Source organism: Rhineura floridana, chromosome 16, assembly GCF_030035675.1.
Source record: "Rhineura floridana isolate rRhiFlo1 chromosome 16, rRhiFlo1.hap2, whole genome shotgun sequence".
In the NCBI taxonomy this organism is placed as follows: domain Eukaryota; kingdom Metazoa; phylum Chordata; class Lepidosauria; order Squamata; family Rhineuridae; genus Rhineura; species Rhineura floridana.
The window spans coordinates 29,275,099-29,299,890 of record NC_084495.1 but is presented as its reverse complement, the minus strand read 5'-3'; the positions used below and the strand labels follow the sequence as shown (position 1 = coordinate 29,299,890).

The 24,792-nt window shown below is 43.4% G+C and overlaps 1 protein-coding gene across 2 annotated transcripts in view; it reads right to left on the bottom strand.

Annotated features, from left to right (window-relative positions):
* IL1RAPL2 (interleukin 1 receptor accessory protein like 2) overlaps window positions 1–24,792 on the bottom strand; it is a 515,439-nt gene that overhangs the window by 253,253 nt on the left and 237,394 nt on the right. The gene's annotated exons all lie outside the window — the stretch shown is intronic.

Genomic DNA, 24,792 nt, shown 5'->3' with positions numbered 1-24,792 from the left:
ATTTATAGCAATTATAAGAGAGCATGTACACAGTCACTAAGTAATTTGTCTCTCTGCTTGCTGTCATATGAATAATCTTTACATTCCAAATCTGCCTGTAACACTTTTTGTAAGCAACTGTTACCTGGAGCAATTTATAACTATGGGACTGTTAGACATGCCAGAATTTTTAAATTCGACTCAACTAAAAATAAAAAAGTTATACAATTGGTGCGATTTAACTGTTGCATATGTTCAAGTGGATTACATACACCTGCTGCCACTATTTGATAAGGGGCTCAAGTCCCTTCATGCTATTGCTTATCTTCAGTAGGAACAGTGGAGACTGATCCACCAAATGGGGCAGTGCCCCACCAACCTAACTCTTACCCCATCCAGCCCCCACTTGCCTGCCTTCTTACTTACAGCCAGTCAAGGGGATGGCCCTGGCTGTCAGCTTCCTCCTCCTTAGTCTCAGTATTGCCCCTTGTACATCTCAGTAGGAAGGAGGATGGAGACAGGGATAGAAATAGTAGCCTCCTCCTGTCATTGGCTGTGGCTCCACCTATCATTGGCCTCTCTGCCTTCTGCCCCACCATTCCAAATGGGAATTCGCCACCACTGAATTGTGCTGTAAGATTTAATAGCCACATCTTAATGCCTTTGTTTTTGGCTTCTGAAGAGAACTTCCCTGTTAGTCGCGACTTTAAGGGGTTTGTTTGCTGAGCCCCACCCCCCGCTGAATGTACTGGATGTTGGATGCTGAGATCAAGAGGGGGTGTTGTTTTTCGGTCTTGCATATGGACTATCACCCACACCGGTCTTTGTGCAAGGGTGGGAAGACTCACATCACGAGTTTCCATCTGAAGGCGCACATTTTGGACTATACAGATGAGAAGCCTTATTGTAACTGAATTAGTTTTTATGTTATTGTTTAGCTTTCTTGCTTAGTGTTTGGTGTTTTTGATGTTTTATATGTTTTTTGCTTTGTACGTCGCTCAGAGTGGCTGGGTAGCCAGCCAGATGAGCGACTAAGAAATCGAATAAATAAATAAATAAATAAATAAATAAATAAATAAATAAAAGGTGATAGCCAGCATGCTGTAGTGGTGATCATGGTACACCACAACCAAGAAGATCCAAGTTCAAATCACCATTCAGTCATGAAGCTTACTGGGTGACGTCAGATCAGCCGCTCTCTCTCAATCTAATTTACCTTCACAGAGTTGTGCCCAATATGTGCCCAAATCGGAAATAGCAGTTTGGATCCTAGAGCATAACAACCTAAAAAGAGCCCTGCTGGATCAGGCCAGAGGCCCATCTAGTCCAGCATTCTGTTCTCAAAGAGGCCAACCAGATGCCCCAATGGGAAGCCCACACCGGGGCATGAGCCCCAGTAGGGGATAATGTGGTGGGGCATTGCTGCTCATGTGACCTCCAGTTGGTTGCATTGCTGCTGCATACTGGGAGGTAGAGGCAGAGAGGGCAGCAAGGTTGGCATGGTGCAAATGCACACACACACAAATGTTTATTAATCCAGCAACTATTACAAATAATCAACCAACCATTACAAAACCAATTACTCCATAATGTGTTGGTCGTCAAGCATTTTAGCCGTCATCTCTAAAACAATAATTAAATATTTAGCAACATTTAAGATAATAAAAGGTCTATTACCATTTAAAATACTTTCAAAAGGACTGCATCAGAGCTGCCCAGAAACTGCTTCAAAAGGGTGTGCAGTGATCTGTCTCTCACACCCTTGTACTAAAGCATGTGTGCTATAGTCTCAGCAACACCTGACGCCCATGGACACAATCTCCGGTCACAGGGCGTACCTTGGAAGCATCCTTCCATTATCATAGAGGGCATGGCATTGACCCTAGCTGGGAAAAATGCTCTCCTATACTATATGATTATTTATACCCCTTATTTTAGGGTAAACCCTCACAAGGCAGCTTACAAAGTTAAACATATGATACAATATGCCATTAAAATATTGCTTCCAGTGTAGGGACTGCCTGTATGCATAGGATTGCAACTCAAGCACCAGAACCGGAAAGGATAGTGCTATGTGCAGATAAAGGTTGGCTCGGTTCCCAGTGGTTCCCATTCAGTGGTTCCCACTCAGTGGTTTCCATTCAGTTCAGTGGAAACCCCACAGCATTTCATACCACTGAAAAACAGTACAGACCAAGGTTCTTAGAGAGGAACACCCTGTTCGATTTCAGCAGCCAAATATTGTAAAGGCTGTGAAACAACAGCCCCTTTCTACTTGATTGCTTGCTGATAGCTTTTTAAGGTTGGGGACTGGGATAAACCTACTATCAGCCTAGGTAGGGAAGAAATTAGTATTCGGCAGTGTGTTCAAGAAAGAGAGAGAAGGATCTCATAGGAATTGAACCAACATGATGTTTGTGTCCTAGCTTAGGAGCCAAATTTTTGCAGGGTTCACATACATCCTGTTTCTTTGGGGAACTGAGGCTGATTTATACAGAAGGGTGGCCAATTACACAGCACTGAAAAAGAGGAAATGCATAGCCAAAAAAAAAGGACATAGATTTGCATATGCTAATTTATATACATAGATGCAAATTTAGATATAACTATTCTAATATAAATAACAATACCATATATGGTAGGGAGGACTATGGCCAGGTGATCTGCATGCCTGCCCAGACTGCTGTCCAGGTGTTGACTGTTCTTTATACCAGACTTGGCCCAGGGGAACCTCCAGGTGGATGAATGAATGAATGAAACTTTATTTCTACCCCGCCCTTTTTCCAAACTGGAACTCAGGGCGGCTTACAAATAAAACTACATGTAGTTAAAAACATACAAAAATATACAATTAAGATACAATTAAACTATACGCAACCTTAAAACCATAAAACAGGCACTTAAAATACTAAAAAAACAATTTAAAATAATACAAACAGCAGCATAAAACAATAAACAAACCTTGTAGAACCCAATCCTAAATACCTTCTATCTCAAAAGCCTGTTGGAATAAAAAAGTCTTTACCTGCTGACGGAAGGATGGCAAGGAGGTGGCCATTCATGCCTCCCTAGGAAGGAAGTTCCAGAACCTAGGAGCAGCCACCTAGAAGGCCCTATCTCGTGTCCCCACCAATCGCGCTTGCGAAGGTGTTGGGACTGAGAGAAGGGCCTCTCCTGAACATCTCAGGGCCCGGGCAGGCTCATATAGGGAGATATGGTCTAACAAATAGCCTGGACCTAGGCCGTATAGGGCTTTATAGGTCAAAACCAGCACTTTGAATTGTGACCGGAAACAGACTGGCAGCCAGTGGAGCTGTAACAAGGGAGTTGTATGGTCCCTGTAACACGCCCCAGTTAACACTCTGGCTGCAGCTCTTTGTATCAGTTTAAGTTTTCGAACAGTCTTCAAAGGCAGCCCAACTTAGAGCGCGTTACAGTAATCTAAACGGGATGTAACTAAGGTATGCATCACCATAGTCAAATCAGGTGTTTCCAGAAATGGGCACAGCTGGTGCACCAGTCTTAACTGGGCAAAAGCACTCCTGGCCACCGCCGAGACCTGGCCCTCCAAGTTCAGAGCTGAGTCCGGGAGTACACCCAAACTGCGAACCTGTGTCTTCAGGGGGAGTGTAACACCATCCAGCACAGGCTGAATCCCTATTCCCTGATCTGCCCTTCGACTGACCAGGAGCACCTCTGTCTTGTCTGGATTTAGTTTCAATTTGTTCGCCCTCATCCAGTCCATCACTGATGCCAGGCACTGGTTCAGGACCAGGACAGCTTCCTTGGCTTTAGGTGGAAAGGAGAAATAGAGTTGGGTGTCGTCTGCATACTGATGACACCGCACCCCAAACCCCCGGACAACCTTTCCCAGTGGTTTCATGTAGATGTTAAATAACATGGGGGGCAAAACTGAACCCTGAGGGACCCCATAGGTCAACAGCCAAGGAGTCGAACAGGAATCCCCCAGCACCACCTTCTGGGTTCGTCCCTCCAGAAAGGAATGGAGCCATCATAACACAGTGTCCCCAAGTCCCATCCCAGCAAGGCGGTCCAGAAGGACAACATGGTCGATGGTATCGAAAGCCGCTGAGAGGTCCAGTAGAACCAACAGGGACGCACTCCCCCTGTCCAGCTCTCTGCGTAGGTCATCCACCAAGGCGACCAAAGCTGTCTCTGTCCCGTAGCCAGGCCTGAAACCAGAATGAAATGGATCCAGATAATCCGTTTCATCCAAGAATCTCTGGAGCTGGGTGGTGACAATTGAGACTGGTGGGGTGGAAAGCAGAGCCCAACAGTAGGCAGAGGCAACTCATGCTAGTTTGGTCCCTCTTCTCCTCCCTGATGAGTTCTACAAAGGCAACACTGAGATTAAGGAGGAGGAAGCTGACAGCCAGTGTCATCCCATGGACTGGTTGTAAGTAAGACGGCAAGCAGGTGGGAGCTGGCTTAGGTTGGCAGGGCCTCATGAACCAGCCACCACTGCTTCTAGACCTAGGGGGGAAATGTGGCCTCACTCTTACATAACAGTAGACCATTGCCAGAAACAAACCATGGCTTGCCAAACAGATATGGGTCAACAGAGCTGCCTGCTTTTTTTGTACTCTCCTTTGGGATGTGGCTATGGGGAACAGCTGTGTAGGGGCAAATAAATCGGCAAGACATCTAGATGTACCGAGGAGGTGTAGAGTGGCATGCTCCATTCCTCCTGTCCCATATTCTTGTCTCACACTCCTCTTTTTCCTGACGTCTAGGGTTGTTTGTTGTTTGTGAATTTCTCCAAATAAACACATTTTTGTAGGCAGTTTTGACAAAGGTGCACATTTTTGCAAACCATTTCTCATTTCATGCCTTTTTGCATGTTTTTTCACTCATGTATTCATTTTTATGTACACTTTCCCCTAATATATGCATTGTTATAAATAATGTTGAGTTGGCAAACTGCATCCCAAAATTCTGATAAGTGCACATTTCAAAGGACGGCTGTGTTTCAGTTCTCATATTGTTTCAGAAAGTGAGAATCTGATAAATTCTGCTTGAAATGGGAACTGAACTGAAATTCTCATCCATCCCTACCAAAGACTGAACCAGAGACCTTCTGTACACAAAGCAGATTCTCTAACGTTGAGCTACAGTCCTTTTCCATGATGGGCGATGTTGAAAAAAGGTCCACACTGTCCTCTTTTGTGGGTAGGGATGGGGAGGAATGTGCACAAAATGAATATACTGGTGAAAATAACATTAAAAGGCTTTATATTAGGATACACTGCTTGCAAAAACGTCTACACCAGTAAAAACTGCATACAAAAATGTGTTGTTAGAAATTCACACTAAAAAGCTAAAGAATTCCATGAGGATTTTTAAAAAAAATTGCAAATTGCTGCAGAAATGTGGAGAACCTAATTTAAGTTTAGAAAAATGAGAAACTGGGAGAACCAAAATTACCAGATCATTCCATCCCTAATTGTGGGTATATCATCATCAGTGAAAATAAGAGGGCAGAGCAGTGGATTGCTATGTTGTTGCTCCATGGATGTGTTGAACGGGGAAAAATGGGGGAACATATATTTATATATATATATCAAAAGCCCACCAAAGTAGCAGTTCTGCAAATCAGTATGGCTTATTCAAGCAGGAGAAACATCAACATAGGCAAAGAATCTCACTAGTGAGAAGGAACATACGAAAGAGAGAGAGAGAGAGGAAAATGTATATTCCTTTCCGACCCATCAGCCAGATGTATTTTGACGAGGAATTGTTTGATCATATTTCAGATTTGGATCAATTAAAAGCTGCCCATGATTCTGACCCCATTTTCATTTTAAATTGCATTTTGGCACAGGAAGGTTTCAATTCCTATTGCTCTGATGCAGACAATAATTCTGAGGAAAAGATTAAAGCATGTTGGCCTCTCTGCTGTTGTCAAGCAGAATGACTTTGGTGGTGATTAGAGCTGGCTGAAAACAGCATGTTTAAGCTGTCAGAAAGCTGGATCTTGAGTGGGAGGATGGGTAAAACAAGTGCATTCTACACACACACACACTCCATAGTGGTTTTATAGTACCATGCTACTTAAAGAACCCAAGTTGTTGGAGTGGAGTGATATGGCAATGCATTTTCTTTTGTCACATTTGCTGCAGCTCCAAAGCAGAAAACAGCATGGGCACATCATGCATCTTACACTTCATGTGACAGGAACACAGCCAGACCCAATAATGCCCTGATAAGGATGTAGCGCTCGGTGTGCTTAGAAGGACACAGAAAGTCTTTCTGCAGAGATGAGTACTATGTTTTTGTTTAAATCAAGGGCTCTGTGAAGAGGTTGCTAGGTAAATGGTAAGGCAGACTTCAGTAGTGGCTGGCGCTCATTGAGACTGGTAGGGCGGAAGGCAGGGAGCCCAGCATTAAGTGGAGCCAGAGCCAAGGACAGGTAGAGCCAAGCAATTCTGGTTTTGTCCCATCCTCCTCCCTGCTGAGTTCTACAAGGGCAACACTGGAACTAAGGAGGAGTGCCACCCCCTGGATTGGTTATAAGGAAGAAGGCAGGGAGGTGGGGGCTGGTTGGGGTTGGTGGGGCAGTGCCCCACATGTCCTAATTTATCAGCCTCCACTAGTAATCTTGCTTCACTGGGTGCTTTGAATAACCCATCTAACAAGACACTTAGGTTATGCAAATTAGTCCCTAATGAGTGCCCCTGAGGATTATCATGACAAGCTGCAGTCTGGTATTAGAGGAAGAGAGCTGGCAACAGAAGAAAAAGCTTTTTCCTTCCCTTCCCAGTCTTCTGTTACCTAGTTGACGAATTGCAGTTGCTTTTCCTACTCTCATACAGGGGTGGTGAAATTGACTGGACCAGGCCAACACCAAGCAGCTTCTGGTTTAGTCAGTTTTAGTCCTTAGGGACCAAGAAGCATGGAAAGAAATCAATATTCCCCAATGGCATGCATCCAAGGACGACCATTCTTTTTTTATGCTTCCCCCCCAAAATTACAAAGACTTTTAAAGTAGTTCAGAAACTGCTCTGATAGGGGGAAAGAGTGTTCTTCCTCATAACCCTTGACATTTGCACCACAGTGCATGCATATTTGTTGCAACAGTACAGGGAACTGATTTTTGGCTTTTCCTAAATACCATTGGAAAAGCTATAGGGCCCTGAAATACCAATTTGACCAGATAGAAAGAACACAACCTAATGTGTGTACCATGGACATCTCTGCCAACACACAAAAAAACAGGAAAGCTATATTGCACTGAAGTAGCGCCATAAACACATTCACATTTAGAAAAATGAACTCTGCAATAAAACTGAGTGGGAAAACCATGGGGTGCAGGCAGGAGCCACCTTGTGAGTTCCCACCACTCCCCAACTATGAGCGAATTTAACCTCAGTTCAGAGCTCAGCTTCCCTGCCTGCTTCTGATCTGAAGTGTTTGATAAGACGGGCTAAACTGGGGAAGTGGGAATGACATTGTTACCAGTCTACATAAGCTATGTTAGGTCTTGAAGATACACAGGCTGTAGCTCAATAGTGTAGTACATACTTTGCATGCAGAGAGCCCCAGGTTCAATTCCTGACATTTTCAGGTAGGGATAGGAGATATCTCCATTTAAGACCCTGGAGAGCTGCTGTTGGTTAATATAGACCAGCCTGCTCGAATCTGTTGCTCTCCAGATGTTTTGGACTACAACTCCCACCATCCACGATTGTTGGCCATGTTGGCTGGGGCTGATGGGAGACGTAGTCCAAAACATCTGGAGGGCACTACATTGGGGGAAAGGTGATATAGAAAATACTGAGTGAAATGGACTAAAGTTCAGGTGTGTTATAAGGCAGCTTCCTATATTCCTACATATACCTTTCAGTTCAGAAAGAAAAGGGGAGGAAGCGCTACTAGGCAGAGCCTCACCAAAAAGTAGAACCCACCATTAGGGATGGGGGCAAAATTTGATTCAGTTCACATTTAAAGCTGAGTCTGTCAAATTCACACTTTCCAAAACAATGCGAAACACAGCCACCCTTAGAAATTCGCACTGATCCAAAATTTGCAATGCGGTTCTCCAATCAAACAATGTTAGTCAAAACTGCATACAAAAATGTGTTTATTAGGAGAAATTCACACCAAAATGCTGAAGAATTTTCAAGAGGATTACTTTTTGGGGGGGGATGCAAATTGCTCCAGAACTATGGAGAATTGAATTTAAGATTGGAAAAATAAGAAGCTGAGCAAACTAAAACGGGCACATCCTTTCATCCTTATTAGGGATGGGATCCATTGACCAGTGCTGGTTCGAAAGCATTCAGTCAATCTAACAGGCCAGTATCAATTTGAACTGGTTCTTTGGCCACTAGCCACTGTTTTTACCAATCTGGTTTTTCCTCTTGGAAAAAATATTGATATTAATATCAATGCTTTGTAAGGAAATATTGATAAATGAAAAGAAATATTGATAAAATTATTCTTAATATCAATATTTTAGAAGGTGATTTTTTTTTTTAGAAAAAACCCATTTTCAAAAATAGCTGCAGAAAATCGCTACATAGAAATCTGATCCACAAGGACAGAGAATAAGCAAATTAATCAAAAATGTCGTACCAAATCCAAATTGGGCAGAATTCTAGCACATCCCTAATCACTATCTACCATGTCTGCTGGGCAGCCTGACAACACTGATGGCTGATTTTCATCAGGGGATGTCCAAGAAGCCTCAGCTGATGGGGAGAAAAGCAAATGAAAACTAGCAGGTTAAAGTCTGCCTGAGATTAGAAAGCACCATCTATAACCAAATGATCTTCCCAGTCACAGGTTGCCCCCAAATGAACCTTGTCTGCACAAGCTCTGCTATTTGCAAGGAAGGTGTTTGCCATAGCTGGCACTGCAAACCTCAGAATCAAATATTTATTTTGACAGAAAACAAAACTCTTTTGATCTTACAGCTGTTCTGAGTGAGGAAAAGATTGTTTCTTTTCTCTCAACATATCAAGGGAAGATGTACAGGTGGCATGATTATTAATGCACATGGGTGGGTGGTGTAGGTTGATAGACATTCAGGAACAGTGAGAGAATACAAGACATAATTCACAAGTTCTATTTTCACATGGCAAAGTGCTGAAGCAGACAAATCGGGAGAGTCTGGGCAATTCTTGCAGACCTGCACCATTTAAAGAATACACACAAGGAAACTGTAAACTCTGCTAGATCAGGCCAAATGATATTAGCTACAGTAGCAAAATAGAGCCTGTAAGTTCACAGATAATGTGCCACTGAGTACCAGTTCCTAAGGGGCTACAGTAGAAGAGAGTTATTGCTTTGCCTATCGTATTTCTGGAAGTACTGGGGAAGGGACATAGCTCAGTGACAGAGCACCTGCTTTGCATGCAGAAGGTCCCAGGTGCAAGGACTGGGAGAGACTCTTGTCTGAAATTCTGGAGAGTCACTGCCCCTCAGTGTAGGCAATAAAGAGTGAGATGGACCAATGGTCTCACTCAGTATAAAGCAGCTCCCTGTCTTCCTGTTTGGCTGACCGGTATGGGAAACAGGATGCTGAATTGCTAGAGGGGTCTTTGGCCCCATCTAGCGGGACTCTTCTTAAGTCAAGGCCCACCACCAATATTTCTTAGTAGGGATATGAGAAAAAAATGCATCTAGCTCACATTTTAATGCCATCCTACCCAATTTGCAGTTCCCAAACAAATACACAAACCAAAATGCAGCTAGCCGCTAGAAATTTGCACTTCTCCCAATTTTTGCGATGCCGTTCCCCAAGCAAAAGTGTGCATAACAATGCATGTATTAAGGGAAAGGATGCACAAATAATGTGTATGTTAGTGAAACTAACATACAAAAGCACGTTATAGTGGACGAAAAGTGCTTGCAAAAGTGTGTATGCTAGGAAAAATGTACACAAACATACATGCAGTCTTTTTTCTTTTAAGCAAACTGATACAGAAATGAGTCAAACTGAATTTAAGTTCGGAAAATGCGATAGGTAGAGAAATTAAAATGGCCAGATTTGTCCATCTCTAGTCAGAGGTTGACAGGCCACACACAGTGTCACTGAAATCCCCCTGAAATCAATGGGACTGAAGCAACTGAGCTGCACACAAGATCACAGCCTCTCCTCTTTATTGCCAGCCATTACTCACGGAACAGTTTCTTTTCCCCTCTGGCTTATGCCATCCCATCCCAACATCTGGCAGAGCTAATTTCAACTGCAGTGAGCCAATTAACATTTCCACTCAAATGACAGGGGGACCTTTGCTTGAAAAGGTGCTGACCCTTTCTTGAGACTACGGTTTGTCATTTCTTCTCTCATTTCAATTCATTAGCTGCATGCACACTCTAGAATATAAATGGCTTCCACAATGAGAACATATAAGCACACATTTCATTACACCAGAAAAGACACTTTCAAATCAGAAAGCAACACATGCCTTTAATGAGTGATTTTTTTAAAAAAAATGGAAACATGAGCATTGTTTCATCAACAAGCATCATTAATGGATACAGCAATTAACATAGACAATATGCTGAAAAATAGCAATGAATGGATGGGGGGGGCTGTTTTAAAAAATACCCAGCAAAAAACCTACAACTGCTCAGTGGTTCTAAATGTAGCTGCCCAGGACTCTGGCATGAGCAAAACTATCAGCCCAGGTTACACAAATTCTACATTAATTACATTTCTCATCAGGACTGTAGTTCTTGATCTTGCAAGGCCTAAGCTAGCCTTTGCCAGTCTGGTACTCTCCAGAGGTTTTGGATGACAGCTCCCATCAGTCCCAGCGAGCACAGCACTATGCTGGCTGGGACTGATGGGAGTTGAAGTCCAAAACAACTGGAGGACATCAGGTTAGAGAAGGGTGCTCCAGGCCCCTAATTCCCAACCTGGTACCCTCCAGATATGGTTGGACTACAACTCCCATTGATCTCAACAAGCATGGCCAATAGTTAAGGATGATGGGAGTTGTAGTACAACAATATACTGAGGGCATCAGGAATTGTGAAAGCCAGCCTAAGTTGCCCAGGACCAGGTTATCTGAAGGATCTGTGGAAGGTTGCACCTAAGAGGAAGCGAACAAACCATTACAGCCTATGCATAGGGAGGCTGTAGTGGCTTGTTCACCTCTTCCTAGGTAATGTAATGTCTTATACCAACCTTGAAAAGATTCCCCTCGACCTTCTCCTTCTGCTTGCACCTCTGAAGCCATCTTCTCCCATATTTGCTCCAAGGAAGACAGGGTCCTTCTTCAGAGTGAAACATTCTAGGCAATCTGGCCTGTGAGAGCACCTGTGCCGCTGCCACCTTTTCAGTGATAAATGCTGCGTAAGCTTTAAACATTACTAGGCTGATGGCTGCAAAAATATTGATTAATATTTCACAGTAACAAAACTGTGAAACTTTGAAAAGGTGCTCTCCGGGGCCACATCACCCACAATCCCTTGCTTCGAGAAAGGATCCTTCCCCACATAAAGGTGCCGGCAAACAGTCTGGGCAGCTTTTTAAGAGCACTGCTGTCCCTCTGCTACAGTGGGGAAGTAGTGGTGGTGCTCCTGGAGTTGAGGAAATCAGCTGCTGGGCTAAGGGGGTGGCGATGGCTGGCTGGCAGGCCAATAGCAGCAGGGTCAGATGACACAATAGCAGTAGTCAAGACAGAAGGCATCTCTGAGCAGGACAGAGAGGGAAGCAATTTTTGGCAATTCTTCCTCCCCTTCCATTCCCCTTGTGTGCCCTCCCATTTGCTCTAGAAGGTCCTGAACCCTCCAGGGAATATTTTTTGGGGGGTGGGGGTGGGGGCGGGCTGTAAAAAGGATAGGGCATCACAGAAAAGTGCTTCCTTCCCTCTTCTAGGGACATATGCCTTCCAGGAGCAAAGGGACACCAATTGCATACCACCCTTTGATTCTGGGGACACTGTTGGACAGTGGGCCATATTAAACGGCCCAGCATCTTGTTCCCACAGTGACTAACGTTTCCAGAAAGCTCACAAGCAGGGCTTAAAGGCAACAATCCTCTCCTGCCAGTAAATGGCATTCCTAAAACAAGGACTGGGAACCTCAGGCCTGGGTTCTGAATGTGGCCCTCCATACCTCTCTGTCTGGCCCTCAGGAGTCTCCCCAGACCACACCCCTTCACTGCCACACCCATTCTCCTCAAGTCACACCCTTTGCCACCCCTGCTTTGCGCTCTCCTTGAGTGTCTTTGCCTGGCTGAAACATGTCGCTGAACTCTGTTAATTCTTCTTGCTTGCCTGGATGAAGGATCAAGAGGGGTGTGTGAGTGTGTGTAGAAAGAAACTAGCCTGCTGCACAAAGGTAAAATTTGCATTCATTGCTTCATACACCTTTGCCTCTGGACCCATCCTCCACTGGCGTGTGGCCCCCAGAATGTTGCCCAGAAGAGAATGTGGCCCTCGGGCTGAAAAATGTTTCTTACCCCTGACCTAAAACTATCACGATTAGTAGCCATAGAGGTTTGCCCACGGAGCAGTGGCACTGTGGATCACTCACTATGGATCACTTCCAAATTGCTGATGGTCTTGGAGGACCACTTAATGATTTTTCTGCCTGTTGTAGCAATTGTAATGCAACATGCTAGATGCTGTATGATGTTTAATTGAATTTTTATTGCTTCTTGTAATACAATATAAGAAATAAAAGATTCAAATTCAAAAGATTGTATTCAAATTGTAACACAATAAAATACACTACAAGAAACAAAAGAAGCAACAAGAATACAATTAAAAATCAATATGAATGCTTAATGTGGACATGCTGCGGACCATCTGAGTGAAGCTCATGGACCACTGATGCTCCACAGACCACGGTTTGGGAACCCCTGAACTCGATGACTAATTATAGCTGTTTTTTCCTGATCTCTGAAGTGAGTGGTGAAATTGACTGGGCCAGTTCTCAGTAAGCAGGTTCTAGTGTAGTCAGTTTCAATCCTTAGTGAGCACAGTGACACTGAAAGAAATCAATGTCCTTCAGTGGCATAGATCCATTCCTTTTATACACAACAACAAAAATCCAAATATTTTTAAAGTAGTTCCAAAACTGTTCTAATAGGAGAAGAGAGTGTTCTTCATGATGTCTGGTGATTGTTTAATGTGGATATGTCACGGAACACCTGAGTGAAGCTTGTGGACCACTGGTGATCCATGGACCACAGTTCGGGAACCCCTGCTACAGGGGACTGACCTATCATTGATATAGTAAGCAATGAGCTTGTACTTTTTTTAAAAAAAGAAAAAGAAACTGCATACGTGTCTGCTAAAATCTGCAGAAGTAGAAGACAAATTGGAGACACAGAACTTCATGGATATATTTTTAAAAACCCACTTGTGTCTGTGATAACATCATTATTTTCCAAATTATTTTTTTTAAACCAAATTTGAGAGAGACATGAAAGCCATCATTGCTGGCTTTTTCTCTAATTTCTCCAATGGCTCTTATGAAAGAAATGGGTATTTCAGCTTGGTCTTGACAGTGTAATAAATGCAATTATTACAATTTACATATTAAAGCCATTATTATGATGTCTTCATTGTAAATGCCTCCAACATGATGAGTTTGAAAAGAATTCCCTTTGCAAATGTACTTATGTCAGATCCTGCCTAATCTGAAATCAAGCTGTGTCAGGGCTGTGTCAGTTTTAAGAATTCTCTGATGCTTCCCCAAATCTCATCTTAATCTCTTTAAAGAGGCACAGGAGTCCATGTAATTGAAAGCAACCAGCGGCTGTGGCATCTTAATGTTTATGCAAGGCAAATAATGGGGTGCCAAAACTTCCCTTCCAGCCAACTTTTTTGAAAAACCATGCTAAATCTTCCATCTCTGTGACAACCTGCCTAAGGCACCATAGTCCATTACAATGTAATATTTTGCCAGTTTAAGGCCAAATATTCCAAAAAGATGCCATCAAAGGTGGTAAGAACTGAAGTGTTCCCCTTTCTTTCTTGAGGACTGATCAATATGCCTAAAGTAATCCACGTCAGAAAATATAAGCTCATTTGTGAAGAGAGGTGAGCTTAAGATGGGATTTTTGTTATTCTGGTGCAGTTAAAAGTAAAGGTGCCAACTGCATGACAGCTGTCATTTCAGAATAAAAAGACTGTTCAGAGACTATGAAGAACTTGTGGTAGATTAGAGGGCCAAGAAAAGTCTATGGCTCCGCTCTGCAAGGGTGGGTTTTGCTTCTGAGGCCTAGTGCTGCCAATCACCTCCTAAACATGTCAATTTTTCTTTCAGGGCTTCTTGGCTAGTTGCTAGACTTTTCATTGGTGACATCAGAATTATAAAGAGAGGGCTGTTAAATCACTGTGTCCCCCACATGATGGACCATTTATCCATTCAAATCCAAAACTTCTCAGGGCCGTAGCTCAGTAATAGAGCATCTGGTTTGCATGCGGAAGGTCCCAGATTCATTCTCTAGCATCTCCAGATAGGGTTGGGAATGACCCGTCTGGACATCTGGAGAGGCGCTGCCAGTCAGTGTAGGTGCGAGATGGACCAATGGTCTGACTTGGTAGAAGGCAGTGTCCTATTTCCTATAATGTGCATGTGGTTACAGTAAGGTCACTTCCATTTGTTGGGGTTTCTCCTTCATTCCCACATTGCTGAACACGAATACATCTTTCACATGAGCATTTCACACAGCAAAACTATGAAATAGTATGGACCCAATATCACATTAAAGAGGATGTATGCCCCCTGCCTATATCCTGTAACCTGCTGCCTCATTCTGACTAATGTTGGGGCGGGTCCCGTTCATACCTCCAGTAGTCTCCTTTCCTGGATGTGCATCTCCAAGCACTGGTGAAAAATTTGAACTAAATTTTATGGTTTGGACTTAAGATTCCAGCAAACAAAATTAAAAGCCGCCCTGGGCTCCTGCTGGGATTAAGGGCGGGATACAAATCAAATATTATTATTTGGATCCATTCCAGTTGGGCTTCAGGACTGGTCATGGAACTGAAACAGCCTTGGTCGCTCTGGTAGATGATTTAAGGAGGGCGTTGGATAAGGGAGAACATGCATTCCTCGTCCACCTGGATCTCTCAGCGGCTTTCGATACCGTCGACCACGGTATCCTTTTAGATCGTCTGAAGGGAATGGGAATAGGGGGCACTGTTTTACGGTGGTTCCATTCCTATCTCTCAGACAGACATCGACGGGTGGCATTGGGGGATGAGGTTTCAGACCCTTGGCCTCTCAATTGTGGTGTGCCACAGGGCTCTATCCTCTCCCCCATGCTATTCAACATCTATGTAAAGCCGCTGGGAGCTATCATCAGGAGATTTGGGCTGCGGTGCCACCAATATGTGGATGACACTCAGCTCTATCTCTCGTTCAAGTCCTCACCAGAATTGGCTGTGGAGACCATTTCCAAGTGCCTGAAGTCAGTAAGTGAATGGATGGGAGGAAATAGGCTGAAACTAAACCCTGACAAGACCGAGGTGCTGCTCGTGGGAGACAGGAGAAGGTTGGGAGATATAGACCTGGTGCTCAATGGGGTAAAACTGCCCCTGAAGGACCAGGTCCGCAGCCTCGGGGTCATTCTTGACTCCCAGCTGTCCATGGAGGCTCAGGTTTTGGCAGTGAGCCGGGCAGCTTGGTATCAATTACATCTAATACAGAGGCTGCGACCCTACCTTCCTGTCCATCTTCTCCCACGGGTGGTGCATGCCCTGGTCTCCTCTCGCTTAGACTACTGTAATGCGCTCTACGTTGGGTTACCCTTGAAAATGGTCCGGAAATTACAGCTGGTACAGAACGCGGCGGCACGTTTGATTAAGAATAGCCGTCGCTGTGATCACATCACTCCGGTGCTAGAAGATCTACACTGGTTACCAGTTGTTTACCGGGCCCAATTCAAGGTGTTGGTATTAACCTTTAAAGCCCTAAACGGTCTCGGCCCAGTTTATCTGAAGGAGCGCCTCCAGCATCAACAAATATGCCGCCTGACGAGATCAGCCACTCAAGACCTTCTCTCGGTCCCACCAGTTAAAACAGCTAGGCTGGTGCGGACCAGAGAGAGGGGATTTTCAATTGTGGCCTCCACCCTCTGGAACTCTCTCCCTTATGATCTTCGCCATGCCCCCTCCCTGCCAAGTTTTCGCCAAGCCTTGAAAACCTGGCTATTCAGGCAGGCCTACAAGATCCCTAGGGTAGCCTAATTTCATCGGCTATAGCTGTGGGTGGTTTTAGTTTAATTTTATATCAAAGTTCTTGGGTTACACGTGTATTTTATATGTTGTATTTTATTTTATTTTGTACGCCGCCTAGAGTGGCCACTGACACGGCCAGATAGGCGGCCTAGAAATAAAATTTTATTATTTTATTATTATTTAAATAATAAATAAATAAATAAAAATAGGGTGTTGTATCCAGTGAAGTCCTATTCAAAGTAGACCCATTGAAATTAACAGAACTAAGTAAGCCATGCCCATTAACTTCAATGGGTCTATTCTGAGTAGGATGAATTATAGATGCAATCCAAATTCTGGATGCCATTCAAGATTCTAATATTTTTGCACTCTGGCAGTGCAGTCCTATACATGTCTACTGAAAAGAAATCCACACTGAGTTCTCTTGCCTGGGAATAAGTCCCACTGAACTCTATGAAACTTACAACTGAGCAGACAGGCAGAGGATGCCAACTAATATTTACCCAGCATTATTCCTGTGTCTTGTTTAGTGGAACTGAATGTGGTCTGCATCTTCAGATCTCCATGAACAACACAGCTCAAGCTGAACCTCAGTGAAAAGTTAATGAGATTTAAATTGGTAACAGCTAAAGTGTTCCTTTAAAGAAAATATTATTGATTTTAAAAGAGCAATTTAATGACAAAGAATGGGATTCGTCTGGATCTTGCATGAACTGTATTAGTAATTAATTTTAAATAAGGATATGCATCACAACAAAATGAATACGCAGAAGTTATTTACATATTTCGGACCATTTAACTACACATTCTGAAAGAGCCTAATCACCCAGGAACCATTTTCTTAATTTGCTTCTGGGCACAAATGAAAGTGAAGAACAGAAAAGCAACTGCAAGCCAATCCTCTCTACAACATATAACTTCTTTCTTGAAGTTAATGGTTCACTTCCCACTCAGCTCTGGGACTCATAAACATGAGAAACCAAACCGTACTCCTTAGTTTGATAAATATCTGCCTCGTTGCAGTAAGCAAAGACAGTAAATTAGACGCAACAGCCTGACTGAGCACAGATACGATCCCCTGCCCAGATAAAACCTGCAGCAGATGTGATGACATGGGACTGAAGCCAGAATTTGAACCCATGCTCACTTTAAAAAAACTAGTCCAAGTTGATAAATCAGCTCTAACAGCAGATAGGCCATAGCTCAGTGGTAGAGCGCTTGCCTTGCATGCAGAAGGTCCCGAGTTTAATCCCTGGCAACTCTAGCTGGGGCTGGGAATGTTCTTTGCCTGAAACCCTGGAGAGCTACTGGCAATCACTGTAGACAATACTCATCTACATGGACTCAGCTTCCTATGCTAATGTCACTGGGTGGGTAATATTTCCTACAATCTTTTCCCTTCGCCTCTCCACTGCATCCCACCCCCTGCAGTCAGTTGTCCTCACAAATAATCTATACAGTACCGTTATTCATAGCAAATACAGTTTTTATTCGACTACTTTAGTTTCAACCAAGCTTGTTGTTTCCCTGGAAGAGTTTATACCGACAGCAGGAATGAGTGTCAAATCATATGAGCCCAATCTGCATTATAACTGTCAGGCATGGCAGTGTCAGTGGGAATCTGTGGCATTCCTGGACAAGACAGAAATGTTTTCGAGTGGCATGGCCCCTGGACTCTGACCAGAATGAGGAGGAGTCAGGCAGACCGGTTGCTACCAGAGGTGGAGATGCTAGATCCAAACCCTGGACAAACATCATGGCTGCTTGCGTGACGCAGAGCCTGAGCATGTTGGAGTGTCTGAGAGTCATAGTCCAAAACATCAGGACAGCACCAGGTTGGCAAAGGCTGATACACAGAGAAAGATTATAGCCTGCTGTTACATCTTTTCCTGGATTGGGCCAATTTAGGTTTCATGAATTGATTAATAATAATAATAATAATAATAATAATAATAATAAAATTTTATTTGTGAGTCGCCTATCTGGCCGACCAAACGGCCACTCTAGGCGACATACATTGCCACAACAAAATACAATATCAAATCCGAATTACACGAATTAAAAACAGCATTACATTAAACAACGTTAAAAACTGACCCACCCCCGGAGACCCCATAGGCCTGCCTGAATAGCCAGGTCTTCAAGGCCCGGCGGAAACCTGTCAGGGAGGAGGTATGGCGGAGATCGAAAGGAAGGGAGTTCCAGAGGGTGGGGGCCACAATCGAAAATGCCCTCTCTCTTACTTGACTGATCCCCCATAGGCTAGTTCACACTCAAGAGTGTGGTTGTCCAGGGTGGCCAGCTACACTCTCAAGGTTGGTAGAGAGAACATTCGTAAGCCAATTAGCTCATCACCTCTTCAAGCTTGAGAAAGCCATAAATAAACCCACCTTTGGAGCAAGAACGTGGGACAAACTGCATTCCTTTGGTTGCTGAGCAAAACCTTCCCAGGCCCTGTGTTGTTTTGAGCAGAGCTTGGAAAAGTTACTTTTTTGAACTACAACTCCCATCAGCCCCAGCCAACGGGATGCTGGCTGGGGCTGATGGGAGTTGTAGTTTAAAAAAGTAACTTTTCCAAGCTCTGGTTTTGAGCACAGAGGCATAGGGAAACTTCCCAAATGCTGTGATTGTGTCAGAGAGCTTGCATTTTGAGCTTCCTAGACTCTAATTCTAAGCAGTAACAGAATACAAAAGCAATCAGCACCCCCATAAATCAGGGGTTTAGGGGCTATAATTAGGGGATAGAGGCCATTCACATGTCATTTCTAATATTCTCGTACATCAAGATTCTTGCAGTGATTGGCAATACACCACAAAGGCAATCAAGGGCCTCCCACAAGCCTTAGAGGCCCCACCACTGCAGAAATGGGGGTCATCACACTGTACTTTGAAAGGGCCCCTGCTACCCTAGACCCTGAGTCAGAACACACATTCTGATATAAGCAGTCAAATAATGTGCTTGCATGTACAAACCAGCTTGTGGTCAAACAATTCCCTTTTGTCATTTGAAAGCTTGAAGCACAAAGTCCACCTAAGCCTGCTATATGCACAAGTAATCCTTTCTTGTTGAGTCTTTTTCTTTTCTTTCCTTAAAAAAAAAAAAAAAATTGTAATATCCAAGCAGAAAAGACTGTGTCACTTGCTTCAAGGGATATAAAATATATTTGCTGTTTGTAGGCAGCAAGATTAACATGCTAATGAAATTCCACAGCCATTATGGGTGCACTTTCAGCTGAGGTTTTCCTTTTGTCATGTAAAAAGCGGTCTACCACAGGTGTTGTCGACTGAGCTTGGTTAACACTGACACACTGGGGGTGAGAAACAACTATGCTAATATGACATTTCTCCATCCTCCTAACCCTGCGCTTTTCCTGCCACCTAACAATGAACCATGACAAGTACTTCTACATGCCCTTAGTACAAAGTTTCTTGCTTGTATTACTCTAGCATATTGGGAAGGTGGCTATGCTAAGCCATTCTTCCTGATAGTCAGGTTTGCTACATGAAGGAAGGAAATGCAAGGAAACTTTTTTTTCAAAAAAAGGACTCCTGACCTCCACAAATGTACCTGCATTCTGAAATAGTACAGCCCATAATTGTACCACATCAGTCTATCAGTCAACTCTTGTTTAACGTCTAGAACAGCTCTAAAATTAGCCTTGTCGAGATTTTCCCTCCACATGTTTATTAAGCAGATGAAATAGGAAATGGGACCATGTATGCTACCCTGGCTGGCTTGACCTCCTCACATTCAGCAGAAGATGTGAAAATGGATTCTACATCTATACATCTGTTAAGCTTTTCACATGATCAGGAACACTGATCATGCAGGGTTCTCAGTGGCATGGAAGAGCCTATTTGGGGTAGCCAAAATAGTGCCATCCAGATGTTGTGGACTACAACTCCCATCAGCTCCAGTCAGTGTGGCCAATGGCCAGAGATGATGGGAACTGTAGTCCAGCAACATCTGTAGGGCACCACATTGGATATCCCTGACCAACACACATAGAAAAAACATTTACAAAGTTATTATGCTTGTATTTGGCACTTAAGTGTGGTTTTAAGAACATAGAGACATAGCCTTATACTTAGTCAGACCATTGGTCCATTTATCTCAGAACTGTCTACACTGACCGGCAGAAGCTCTCCAGAGTTTGAGGGAGGAGTGTTTCCCAGCCTTATCTGGAGATGCTGAGGATAGAATCTGGGACTTCTACCACCAAGCTATGGCCCTTTTCATGTAAAAGAATATTTTTAAACACTAAGACTGATCTCTTTCTCTCTATATATTAACAACGAAAAAGAACCTCCAAACCGTTTGGTATTTCTGCTCTATAGGAGCAGAGGTAACCTACAATTTTAATGACAACAGAAATAATTGGCCAGCTGCTATAGGTACAATTTGCTGTGCTTGCACGCTGGCTTTCATAACCCTGCCCAATGGGACAAACATCCCATGGAATCAAAAGTGTACAGTATACCAATTAACATGTAGCCTGATCCAGTTTAATTTACCATTTTTTTCTCAGTGAGCTGCCAGTTTTTCTCACTTTTCTCAGGCCCTATATGTATATCTCATTTTTAAGCAGTGTGTTTGCATACACACACGTACACACAAAATTAATATCCATCATCAAATTGGTTTTACTGTCCTATTATAATCATATTGAGGAGTTCTGTGGTCTCTTGTCTCAGCTGCTGTAACTTTGCAGAAGAAAGGCAGAAATAAATTCCTGTCCATTCTTGTTTTATGGAGAACCTTCTTCTTCTGCAGTTAAACACTCTTGGATGGTCTGAGTTTGTACTTTACTGTGTCTATGTAAAAATATGGTCATATGAGCAACGGCAGGGCAAGTTCTGCAGATGGAGTAGACAGATTAAGCTTCTGCTTTATCAGAACAAGTTCTGCTTAAACATTAGTTGATGAAATTAATAGAGGTTTAGAATAGCGCCATGTGCAAAAGGCCACTCAAAATTCTCCATCCTATTTCTAAGTAGGGAATTTCTCCAGCAGTTTCTTCTAGGCGGGGTTCAGTGTTGGCAGCAGCAATAGCACATCTTCTTTCTTTTTGTCCACCGTGACATCTACATCAGCTACCTTGACAGTCTGGCCAGCATTTTGCAGCCTCCACAATGCTCAGGACCTAGTGATGTTCCAAAGCATTGTGGGAAGAAAATGACAGCCATTCAGACCCCACCACCACCAGCAGTTGCATGACAAACTACACCTGGGAACCTAGGAAGCTGCCGTACAGCGAGTCAGACCATTGGTCCTCCATCTAACTCAGCACTGTCCTCACTGACAGGCAGTGGCTCTTCAGGGTTTCAGACAGCAGTCTTTCCCAGCTAGAACAGGTCAGTCTGTCAGTTTCAGTTCCTCATTTTTCCATTTTTAAGTTCAGTTTTCCACATTTGCTCATCAGATTTGTAATTAAAAAAACAGTTCTCAGGAAAATTCATCAGCATTTTAGTGCAGATTTCTTCCAAATATACATATTTTTGAGTGCAATTTTGCCTAATATACGCAGTTTTGCAAAACAATTTCCTCTAATGTGAATGCATTTTTGTATGTTATTTTCACCAATATATGCTAGTGTGGCATAGTGGTTAAGGTGTTGGACTACGGCCTGGGAGAGCAGGGTTTGAATCCCCACATAGCCATGAAGCTCACTGGGTGACCTTGGGCCAGTCACTGCCTCTCGGCCTCATGAAAACCCTATTCATAGGGTCACCATAAGTTGGAATCGACTTGAAGGCAGTACATTTACATTTATATGCATTTTTATACACATATAACCTCAGTGTATGCATTTCTGAAGACAATACTTGGGTGGAGAACTGCACTGCAAGCTTTGGAGAATTTTGTGAATTTTGAAAGTTGGCTGTGTTTCAGTCTGTGTATTGCTTCAGAAAGTGCAGATTAGGCAGGTTTGTCTTTAACTGTGGAAGTGAAACAAATTTCTTCCCCATCCTACATCTCAGCCCTACAAACCTGGGACCTACTGCATGCAAAGCGGACGCTCCACCACTGAGTTACAGTTCTTTCCCACCAGCGGCTGAAATTCCCTCTTTGACAGAACAGTTTAAAGGTGCAGGATCTTTCTCCTCTTTCCCCCACTCTAGTAGAGCTCATGTTTTGCATGCAGAATCAGTCTCCAGCATCTCAGTTAACTACATGAGTTTAAGGTTGAGGAAATATACCTTCCTGGGGCCTTGGAGAACCCCTGCCAGTGGGAACGGACAGTAGTACCAATTAAAGACGAGCCAAAATCCTGCTCCCCCCCAAAAAAAAAGAGTGATGGAGAGGGAAGAAAAGGGGGGATTTAAAAACATTTGGAAGGCAGAACAAACAGTGCCCTCAGCAGTTGTTTTTTCTTCCAGTTCTTTTTTAAAACCTAAGTTTTTAAAACCTTACTGCTAGAAGCAGCTAGAGATCACCAGTTGGTAGCTGTTATATCCTCTCCCCCTCCCTCAATGCCTCACTTAGAACGATGCTACATCAGGACATTGTGCCATTTAAATGGTCTGAATTCATGACCTCCAATGGCACATCACCGGATGTGGTGTCAAAGAAGGCACAAACTCCTCCTCTGATTGTCTTATAGCAGGCTTGCCAGGCAGGGCTGATTTTCTAGGGCCACCTAGCAGCAGAGACAAAAATTTACTAACAAGTAGGAAGCCCTTCTTGGGCAGCAAGAATAAACAGGACACTTTGATTTGAGAACAAGGGGGGTTTGTGAAGAGGAAAAGCAATGTTGAAGAGCACAAGCAGGAAAGAGAGTTTTTGTTTTTCAAAAAGGCTGAACTTGATGTTGTGCAAGATGGAAAGAAAAGATTGAAAGAGTCATCACCATAGGCTGCTTGCAAAAAGGCTGTTTCAATGTCATTGCACAGGGAAAAAAATAATGACACCGGTCGTAACTCTGATTAAAGTTTAATTGACCTGCTTGCTCTGTCTCAGTTAAATCTCACAATAGCCACTAAGTATTGCAGGTTTATGTGTTATTCTTAGGTTTATTTGTTATTCCTAGGTTTTTGAAGCATTTCCCATTTAAGCTTTCAACACAAACTTTCACAAAAAGGAATTCGCTCCTAAAGCTTAGACACTGGTTAATTCAGGGAAAGCTATTGGCTTGCACTTTGGCACTATAGGCTCATCTACACGGTGGTTTACTGTGTGCTTGATGCTACTCACATCTCCTTTAAATTTGCATGGTTCACATGATGTTACCGGCAAACAGAAGCTGTTATGCAGTTTCCCCCTGTAAATTTGTACTAACCCAATCTGCTGATAATACAAAAAGTGGAGGAAAAAAAGTCTCCACTCCGTTTCTCTAATGCTTGCAGATGTTTTGCTCCAATGCTTTTAGGTGGATGTGTCAATCATTCCCCTCTCCACACCCACTATCTCCCCCTCCCTCCTTTCATTTTGTTTTGTTTCCTGTTGGCTGACAAGGTTGCTTTCCTCCATTCTGCTGGCCTTTTTTATGTTGATGCAAATGATGCCTTCATTTTCTTTCCCCCCAACTTGTGTGCAAAAGCATAACACTGCTCAAACAAAGATATGTATTTCATCTGTATCCTACAAACCATAGGCATGGAAAACACAGGTATTCACACTTCTGGGTTTTTTTTTAAAGGAACCTACTGCAGCTGGTAGAACAGACTGAGCATGCTCGGTCACTTAGCAACCAGAGGGAGTGGAAATGTATAATTAGAGGGTAGGGCCACAAGGAAACACCAAGACTAACCCTTCCCAGAGGAATAACTACTTCTGTGAATGGCAGCTAATATTGAGCAGGAATTGATTATGAAGTTAACTGCAGTGTATTTGCTATGAAGAATTGCTCCCATGTAGATGAGACCTATGCGCCATTGCTTCTGAATCACAGGAAGCTGCCTTTTACCAGATCAGATCATAGGTAAACCTAGCTCTGCACTTCGTCTGAAAAAGTTTCCTTACCCCTGTTTTAGATCATGCGTGTGTCAGGGCTGGGTTGTGAGCAATAATCTGGAGCAAGTCAGGAGCTGGGAATCAAGAGTCAAGGTGAAATGAGCAATCGGGAATGGAGTGCAAGGCCAGAAACCCAAGACATGCCAGAGCTCAGGTAGACCTTACAGCTCAAGCAAAGCATCCCTGAGACAAGGAGCCCGCGTAACACTCCATCCTCCTCCCCAGGGGGAAAGTTAAGTTGCCAGCCTAATAGGTAGAGTCAGACCTCACCAGAACTCTCCTCATTGAGAAGCTGCAGTTGTGTCCTTCACACCACAAGGGGTAGTGGTCAGCAGTTCCTGACAATATGCCATGACTTGGCTATGCTAGGCTATGCGCAGCTTCCACATATGCATGAATCCACTTTTTGCAACTTGAGCAGTATACCTCTGAATGCCAGTTGCTGGACAGAGAGGGAGGAGAACAATGTACTTCCTCCTTGGAGGAAAGGTGGGATAGAAATGTAATAATAAATAACAACATAAATAAATGTGCTCAAGCTGACTGCTCATGTTCTTATGCCAGAATGCATATAATTCAACTTAAAAAGAGAGAGAGGAGATTAGTGTGTTGAGTTTTACAATGGTGTGGCATAGTGGTCAGGGTGGGCAAAGGCAAGCCACTCATGAATGGCCTACATTTTTTGTGTGT